Raw genomic sequence first — 10,100 nt, 5'->3', positions numbered from 1 at the left:
TGATGCAGCAGGAAAAACACCGGGCTTGAGTTACGTACCGTAATCCACCAGCACAAAGCCACTGCTGGAAAGTACCAACTTAAGAAAGATTTGAACCCAGCTTCAAGGTAGGAGGCCCTATTGGCTATCTGGGAGCTCTCCCATCTTGTTTTCCTTATTTTTCTTTTTAATTCTTTGGGGGGAAAAAAAAATCTTAGTTATTTCTTAAGTCTCATGTTCAGCCACTAGCTAAGAGCATCTCTGAGTTTGTCTCAGTTGAACAGGTTCATTGCCAGACCTTTTTTTTTTTAATGCGCATCAGTCGGAATAGACTACAGCCCATTGTTTGTGCTAACGTGGGATTTTTTGTTTAAGGAAAAGGCTGGGTTTGTCCCTCGTAGCAGTTATGTGATTGTATTTCTAGGTCAGGTCTTTATGTGTAGTCACATGAAGTTTCAATTTGGACAAAACACCCGGTAAGGGTCTTGATGCTTGATGCTGTTATGATTAGAAAGTTGTCTAATCAAATTTTGTTTCCAATTAAAAAAATTGGATTAGCTCTCAGACTGAGACCTTCGCTGTTATTTTTAGTCTACAACTAATGAACCCCTGAAAATAGAGTGTATAATGAAAATACGGTGATTGGTTCTGCTGGGATGGTTGGGAAAATACATTAGCAGATCAGAAAGGGTAATAAATCTTCCGTCACAACCTTCCTCATTAAACTAGATAATTTGAAATTGCCTCTAGTGTATTAAACAGTTCATTATTTTGTAGGGGAGCAACACACAAGACAAAAGAGTAGTGTTCTTTTAATTGATATCCAAAGCCTGAAAAAAAAAAAGATCAAGCAAATTAGTCAAGAAAAATCAATCTGAGCACTGGCTGTGTTGCTGTACAACTTGTTCGGAGCCATCCGAAACTTCACGTCCTCTGACTTAGGGGAAGGAGGAAAGGTCTCTGGAAAATGCTGGGGGAGAGAGGGCAGCGGGAAGGGAAGAGCTCTACTGAATCTGACATAGTGTTTTTCTCCACCAGCACAGCTGCCAAATTAGATAATTTCAGGTTTGTGGATATTTTTCTCATGGTTTTAACACATGAGAAATGAAGAGCCCCCAAAACTTAATTTCTTTACTTTATCAGCACCTTAGTGTTATTCCAGAGGCACCTAATGCTTCAAACAGGCAAAGGGTGCCGTCAGCCTGAGGGAAGGGTGTCTGCAGGAGCACGAAGGATAACCTGAGTGGGAAAGTGCAGCAAGGGGAATTTGGGGTGACAGCTGAACCAAGGAAGGAAGCCGGTGCCGGGGTGCGACGGAGACTTTTCTCTGTGTGGCTGGGTATGACCTCTCATCAGCAGGAATGGGAAATCTCCACCCTGGTGTTTTTGGCAAGGAATATCTCTGTGCGATCTTCAGCCTCCCCAGAAATTCCTCATTTTTCAGGACATCTTTGACCTGGCAAGCTGGGTGCTGAGGGCAAGCTGAAGGCTTTTCTTGTCCATCTCTTTACAGCAAAAATGCTGGCATTAGATGAGAAGATGCCTGAGATCTCGCTGCCGCCAAGGCAACCCAGGGTTGGCGAGGGGGACATCCTGTCATTTTTATACTCCTGTCATATTTATACTCTCCGAGCCAAATTATATCTTGGTGTGATGCTGCTGGCTCTGGTATCCTTGTACACAAGGAATCTTGGTCCCGTGCCCAAAGAGAGGGCAAATGTGAAGGGGAAATAGGAGAAGATTTGATTGGGGAAGATACATTGAAAGGTGGCACTGAGTGGGAGGCTGCGAGTTTGAGTACGCCAGCCAGATGAGGCACTTGCCCTTTGTCTCTTTTACGTTGATTCACTAAGAACACATGCATTTATTAAGAGAAGCCAAAAAAAAAGAATGTTCCCTGTTTGAGCAAATGCCTCTGCCCGAGTCCTCCTCTCCTCCAAGTGAGTCAAAATAAAAATCAGCTCTCACCCCTTCCCAGCCAGCCTTTCTCACGCATGAGCAACGCTTGGTTTCTGCTGGATATTCCCTCCTGACAGGATCTTCTGCGACCACAGGTACGATCTGTTGGTACAAACTACCTCAGCGGGCGGCAGATACTTGGCTAGACAAAAGACTAGCCAAGGAATAAAAGGCTCCTTTCTTTCACACGAGCCAGGGGGATGCACTGAATACTTTGATATCGTGCTTCATTTAATAGCAAAAGCACAAGTAAATAATCCTTTGCTTTATCTGATGTGCTCCTTTATTGTGATTCCAGGCAGACAGGATTATTGCAGGGGAAGGGAAGGGGGAGAATGGCGGAGACCTAAAGGGAAGGAAGGGGGAGGCAGGGAAACCGGGGAACCGGAGTTGTGTCTTTCCAAGGGCTTCCTAAGCCAAGCGTTGTGCCCCTGCTCTTTAATCTCCTGTCCTTCTTCCCCCAGATTGTACGCTTAACTGCTTTGAGACCCGCACACTGTAATCAAATAGCTCTCCCGCAAGCACATTTTGGATCCCTGTTTGTCAAATGTTTGGCCACGTTAGGGTAGAAATTATTCCAGATAAATTCGTTCAACACTTCATGAGCTAAAAATGGCACATTTGTTATCACACAAATAACATATGGCATTAGCAAATGAAATTTAATGTTGTAGCAGCTGAAATCACAAGCGTAGCTTATCCACCTTAACCTGAGCGCACAGTGGTAGGAAGTAAAGCAAAAAGATGTACACCTCCCTCCATCTCACGTTGGCTGGAGTACTGTCACGAGCATCCAAAAGTCGTTCTTTCGCTGCCTCTGCCAGCTTCGGCTTTATCGTATTTGTACTCTAATGCAAGACTTTTACACTGACTTATCTAGTTTTATATAAAAGCCGAACATGTGAGCGGCCATGCCAGGCTGGGCCAAAAGTCCGTCTAGCCGCGTACCCCATCCCCAACAGTGGCCACAAGTGAAGACTCAAGGAAGAGTAGCTCAGACAGTGGCCGGCCCAGTTCAGCAATGTGCGCTTTACTTGTCTCAAAATCAAAATAAGCATTACTATATTAAGTTATTTTGAATGGGGCACTACACGGCTGTACGCTGGTGTTTTTACGGTCTAAACCCGACGGTGTGTCTGAATTTCTAACAGTAGGGAGATTCATTGCAAACAACTGACTGCAAATCAGTGAATGAATGAGAGCAGATCTCCACAAAAGTATACTTAATTCATTTGCCAATTACAGTTCATTTTCAATTATGAAAATACATTTTAGCAGGCATGTAATATATATTTTATCTAAAAGAAAAGTAACTTCTAGCAGTATTAGACCTAACTACAGCGCTGGCTATTAAATCTTTGCTGAGAGGGAAAGGAAAGAGTCCATTCATTTTTACTGCCCTTCAGCATAATCATTCTGGAGTCTGATCCTGCAATCCTTGCTCTTACCTACTTGTTCTTTAGAAAGAATTTGTGTGATTAGGGGCTATTCATAAGTTTGAAGAGCATTGCACTTGTTGTTTTTACCTCCTGTTACTTCATTAAACCTGCGGTTCAGGGGAAGGCCTCCTGTTTGGGGAGTTGGTTCTTTCTGCTATTTTGGCAGCATATCTTGTTTTTTTTCCCCAGAATGTGTTTAGATAAAGTAGCGCCAAGGAAGGAGTGCGACACGGTCCAGAACGAGACCGGTTTTCTCAGGTCACCAACCGGCCTGGGCACTGTGACACTGGGCTGAAATATTACCGAGGAGGTGTTATTCATGTTCGTTATTTGTATTGCAACAGCAGCTCCATGCTGCTAACCTCAAAACTAAAACAAGGAGATGCTCCATATCCCAAAGAATTCCAAGTCTAAGCATAAAATACGAAACAACATATGAATATAGGAGAGGTGGTAGAGGGGAGTGGGGTCTGCAGCAGTGGTGTTAACCGAGTCCAGGGCAGCAGTCGTGGGATGGGGAATCAAAGGACGGGAATTTCCCGGAGGAAGAGGAGAACGAGCTCATGCCAAGCTGAGCAAAGGCAACCTGGGGACCTGGGAAAGCAGGCAGCGGCAGCAGGGGAGCAGAGTTTGCTGGAGGCAGTTTTTAAGTGCCCATTCTGCTAAACTGCCTCCAGCACAGCCCTGGGGAGCCCGAAATAGCAAGGCAATTATGTCCTGAGATCCCTGTGATATTGTTAGAGTGGAGCCCAGCACGTTTTGCAATGTACTTCATCATAACAGCCAGTTCCTTTTCTTTCTAAATGGCTGTATACGAGGAGTATTTCTGCTAATTAATTAGGATGCATTCACCCCTGGGGGCGGGGAAAGAGCTTACAGCGGGGATTTGAAATCTGTTTCTTCAGACAATATTGCAAACATTTACAGGGAGGAGTAGCGCTTGCCCCCAGGCAGGGAGAACTGAGATAACATATAATGCTCACTCATACAGCCTGGAGCTACGAGACTCTGGTCTGGTGGGGAGAAGAGCAGCCTGGCTGCTGGGAAGACTGGGGATGAAGTTTGGATGTAGGACTTCCATGAAAAAAATCCAGTGCTGGATGAACGTTTTTTTGCCCTGCTTCAATGGGATCTCCCCAGGGTAAACCCGCGCAAAGACAAACCTGTCACCCAAACTCAGCTGGGCTGAGACTTTCTCATCTCAAACCTCATACAAAAAGCCCTGAAATCAATGAGGAAGCTTTGAAATGAACTTTGGATCAGGCTCATTCCAAACCTTCCGTTATCTCACTTCCAATTTATCACTGAAATGTCAGTAATCCTCCCCAGGGAGACTTTCTAGTATTTAAACAGCTACTACCCTGCATAATTTCTTCCTGTTTTCGTAACAGAGAAGAGGAACTGAGAACATTATGCTAAATGCCTCAAGAGTCCAAAGAATAGAGATTTTCATGGAATTTTCTGAATTTATTATCATTGCTAGGGATGTGGCTAGAAACAACCCCAAGGTTAAAAAGTTCAAATGTTTGTTTTCTTTTCTTTTTTTTTAATGACTCTTGCTTGAAATGATCTTGACTTCAGTTAATTCCAGCTACATTTGCACTTTAAAGGAGCTCTGTCAGACAGATAAATACAAAAATATTTAAGTCTCATTTATTTATAGGAATCCTTCATACTTGGGTGACTATTGACTTGACAAATCCATTTGACCTAAAATATGACTAAGAAGTGTATCTGCGGTACGTTTATTAGTTGAGAAGTCTTTCCCGGGCTAATCTGTTTTCCGGCTGTACTCTTCCAGCAGGCTGATGGAAAAATAAGACCCAAAGAAGGAAGCGGATTCTTAACAGTGGTCATGAAAACTGCTTTATTCTCAGGGCGTTTTTTGCACGGCATTAGCAACTAAAAGGCACCACTTCAGCACGGCACTTAAGCTATTTGCTGAATCAGGGCCTGAAAGCTGAAGAGAAGGAGGAGGAATGACATGGGTGTTATTCCCACAGATTTTCTCAGAGCGTTAAATGGCTATTAGCTGATGTGACAAGATTTGACTGTATTAAAGTTGCAGTGGACGAAATTCTTGCTCTTTTGATGGGGTAGCCGAAGACTGACAAGGCAATTGCAGCCATCAAGTCCCTGCCTGGAGCAGGGAGGGTAAAGGTAAGATACAAAACCTTAGTCTTGGAATGGACTAAGCTCCCTCAGCTGCACCAGGTACCTGGTAAATGTCTGTCCCAGTTATCAGCATAGAAATGTTGGGGGAAAACACCCCCACTCTGAGAGATTCCTAAAACTGCTGAAATTAACAGGTGAGCATCGGCTTGGTCTTCATCTGGAGGATTTGGGGTCAGATGGCCAGTTTTTGTTCAGCGGCTATGAGCCTCCCAGATGTGTGAGTAAAACAAGAGCCCCCCGGAGCCAGGCTCTCCACCGAACCTCACGCAAGCAGAAAAGGAAGCGCAGCCCACGCTGCCACGCGCCCCTGGATCAGCTCTGGATGTAACGCTTTCCACACAGTGTTTTATACTGAATACTCGTGTCATTAATTCATCACACGCCCTTCAGTAGCACCTCTGTCATATCTGTAACTCACAGATCCTTCACGAGCTCAAATGATCCTTACATGCATCGTTCCCTGAACTACTACAAGCCATTTGACTGTAAATGTGTTCTTTGGCACCGATCAGTGGATCATTGACCTTAGCAGTATGGCTACACCTTCAATATACATCCGAAGTGGAGACATGAGCTACTTGGTATCGAACAATTAATTGCACATATAGAAATGCGTATGTCAGTGGCCGTGTGAAACTGGAGATCTCAAAGAGGGTTTGCAGAGAGAAGTGCCCGAGCACAGAAGCATCTCTCGATGAACAAACAGATCCCAGATGCTTTGCACAGAAAGATAAAACGAGGCACAAAGATACGGTCACAAATGGCGTCATAGGGAAGCGATGAAAAACTGAGTGAGATTTAGCAATCCGGGCACATTCTTCCTGCTGGGAGCTGCTCACACGATCGCAGAGATAACCAGCAGGCACCGCGTGGCACGGACGCTACCTTCATACGGTACCGGCCTTGCCTTCGGTGGGTCTCCAGCCGTTGGTGATGGAGATGTAACGCCAGACTGCCGATTGCCAGGGGCTCGGGGGCTCTGCGGGGGGGAGGATCATTCCATATTTCTTGTCTTTCTCCTTTTCCTCAGTCACAGTCACAGGGGACTGGAGGCCAGCTGGACCTTTGGCCCGTCCCACTGTGACTATTCTTAAGTTTCTCCACCGGGGATGCGCGTGTGTGCCTGTGTGTTTGTATCCCTTAGAGAATCTGGGCTACAGGAGAAATCAACTCTGCCCTCATTGCCAGGCGCAAACCTCTGCAAGCCAGCTACTCCTCACCTCCTTCTCCCTCTCCAAAAAAAGAGCTTCATTTACAATTGCGAAATAAGAGTGAAATAAAGGGGTCCTTTTATTTGCTTTTCAAGCTTTTGAAAAAAGAAATTTTCCAGCTCGTCTCCACAGCAGCGAGCACTTGAAAACATGATCCTTGAGAGAACGAAGGGCCGTAATTTCATATTATCATCTGCCTGTCGGAGCCGTGGCTGTAAGCCAAACAGCAAATGTCACAAAACCCACCGAGAGGCTGCGAGGATTGCAACACCGCACCAGGGACCACAGTTTGGGATCGGGCATGCGGAGGAAGGGGGAAGGGGAGGACAGAAAGGGGACTGGCAAAGGTTTGGATCCCTCCGGGGAACCGTGGTTCTCTCTTTGGGGATGGGGAGAAGGTGGGCGCCTCTCTGAGAGGACAGATGATGAGGTGGGTTTCATTGGTGTCACACGGAGAGGAATTTTCTACTTCTTATTCACGAAAGAACAAGAAAAAGTGAAGAGAGCTCTGTCTTCTGCTGCCAGACATAATCGCTAGCTCCAAAATCTGAAAACAAACTCGCGCAGTAGCTTGACACACGATCAAGGCTCTACGTATCCATCACTGCAGAAAGAAAATGTACCCAAAAAATTCACTCCTTGTCACAGAAAACCCGTGTGTGAGTACCTAAGTGACTGTCAAAGTGTCTTTAGTGACAGTTCACCTGCTCGTAATTTCACAACAAGCAGACAGCAATGCTTCCTTTCCAGTTCAATCCAGTTTATCTCATCTCCTCAATAGGGCGCATTTGCCATCCCAATGCACTTTGAACCAGTTTTATGATTTTATCTTCATGGCAACAAGCCTCTGCTTTGAGAAAGAGCACTTATTAACTAGAGACAGCGTCATTTTCAAAGTGATTTATTTTATGAGGGTTTTGAAATAAATGATCAGTCAGTGATTGGCCATGGGGGAAAAGCATATAAAAGCTTACCACATGCATCGAACATACCATCTGGTATCCCTTAAAATCTAGCTTCAGGGTGGCTCAGCTAATTCTTCAGAGCGCGCGATGTTCGCAGCGCACAGTGAAGCATGAATAGAAAAGCCGAGTGACATCGCCCAGTAAGAATCAACACTGTAACTGAAGCTTAATGTCTTATATCTCACTGTTCAAGCCCATCATCAGAGACTGGCATTTTCTTAACTAAAACTGACGTTACGTTCCATAATTTTACACTCGTTAAAAAAAATAAAACCTAATCCTTTTATTTTCCGGTTGGATAGAAAAGGGATGCCTCCACTGTGTCTCGGTTCCTCCTTCTGACTAGCTGGTGTAAAAGCAGGAGGTACAAGAAAGATACTGTTATTGTTCCTCTGAATGCATTGTTTGCGGCATGCACAGCCCTCTGGGTGAGATAAAGTTTCCTGACTCCGATGCTTGTCACATTTCAAGATCTGTGTCATTGTCCCTGCAAAGTACTAAATTGGACCATTTAAGTATTGTCTGTTGGTCTTTTACCCCAAAATAAAGGCTAAAGCAGGCAATTACGCCCAATTTTGCCACTGAAAGACAAGAGAGATGTTGACAAACTGGAGGGAGTTCAGAGGGGGGCCAGCGGCATGGCTGGGGGGCCAGAGCATATGACACATGGGGAGAGGCTGTGGAAATTGTATTTTTGAGCTAGGAGAGAGGGTAGGAGGGATCTCCCTGCACCCTCCGGCCACCCAGAGCGGGGTTACAGAGCAGGCAGATGCTTCGCAGAGGTATGTGGCAAAAGGACAAGCAGCAACAGTCACAAGTCGCAGCAAGGGAAAGTCTGACGAGGTGCAAGGAATAATGGTGGGATTCACAGTGACCACATCTAGGGACTGGACTGAACGTCCAGAGAGGTTGTGCAATCTCCGTCTTTGGAGACACTCAAAACTCAGGCAGACAGGGTTTGTAGCTAGCCGTGTTTTGAGACGGAGGTTAGACCAGAGCTTCTTTCCAACGCAAATATTTATATGATGCTGAAGAAAAAACAAAAGTGGCCTATACTTGTAACACAGAGGCAACAGCACAGGCCCTGCAACGTGGTCCTGTAATAAAGAACTGCCTTCACATTACCACACCGAACAGCCTTTCTGAATAATTTAAATAATACCATCGCAGGTCCTACAATGGAGGCATGGAAAATAATGCCTCTTACTAATTGGGAGCCAAATTTATTTCACACAGCTTCCATTGTCTTCCTTAAGAGCTGCACGCAAGCTCTAAATTTGCAATTTCATCCCAACTTTTTTTCCATTACATAATTTTGAGTGCAAAGTAATGTCTTCCAATAGGATGTGGCCAGGGCTCGGTGTTAGGCCCCCCGAGTCCTATTCCTGGCACTAAGATGGATCAATTGCACACAAATTACGTAAAGTCGTGTCTGCAGCTCTTTTTACGACCTTCAGCATATACATACACACAGATGAAGAGCTACGTTTGCCTGAAGGAGGGGAAAGTTCTGTATACAAATAAATATTTGTACAAAAATTCATCATCCTTTCTGCTTCTGCAGAAAGGGGGTTACATTTATTACACATCGGGCGATCCTAACGTCAAGGTTGGCGAGGCTGGCTGGTAAGTTTATTGATTAAAAGTGCTATCGCAGTCCCAGTTTCATATTTAAAGTGAGACATCATCACCGTTGTCGGACGCATGTTTGCTCATTAATTAAGGTTTCTAACTACCAGATTGCTCAGGAAGAAACGTCATGCTCTGGGGACTCCTGCTGTCACTGCTGGCACTCCAGGGCACGGCAGCGACCGCTCACAGCGAGGCCTTTCGAGCGTGGAAAAGCGAAGGTGAGCTGAACCGCTGCGCCGGGCGCACAGCTGGAAGATTTATTTCACTCTTATTTGCTCATTTCTCCCAAGGCAGCGACGCCAGCAGTGCTGTTGCTACACGAACTCCCAGTGATCGCTGTACTCGGAAAGGCGATTGCGAAAGAACTGTGAAGTCAGCCCAAATTTTCCACGGCGTTTGATTAAATTCGGAGGGAGCAGATTAACCAAGTTATCACGCCACCATGGGAGCGGGTCTGTAGCGAATGTCCATTTAGTTTTTGATAGTAGCGATTTATGCAAATAAATCAGTAAAAATATTGCGGTTTCATGCCTGTTGCAGCTACCGTAGCGCCTGGGGCCTGCTCCTCCTGCTTTTTCCCAGTTGCTTCAGAAACGGCTGAATAATGACCTTGAAAAGTGCAAATAGATGCACGCTCGCGAGGGGAAGGGCGCCAGCGCATGGGACACGACCGTCGGCATGCGCTCGGCATCGCCCGTGCCCGCGTTTCTGCTGAGTTTAACGGAATTATCTGTGTGCGC

This window comes from Gymnogyps californianus, chromosome 5, assembly GCF_018139145.2.
Source record: "Gymnogyps californianus isolate 813 chromosome 5, ASM1813914v2, whole genome shotgun sequence".
Lineage (NCBI taxonomy): Eukaryota > Metazoa > Chordata > Aves > Accipitriformes > Cathartidae > Gymnogyps > Gymnogyps californianus.
Note: the sequence above shows the minus strand (reverse complement) of the source record.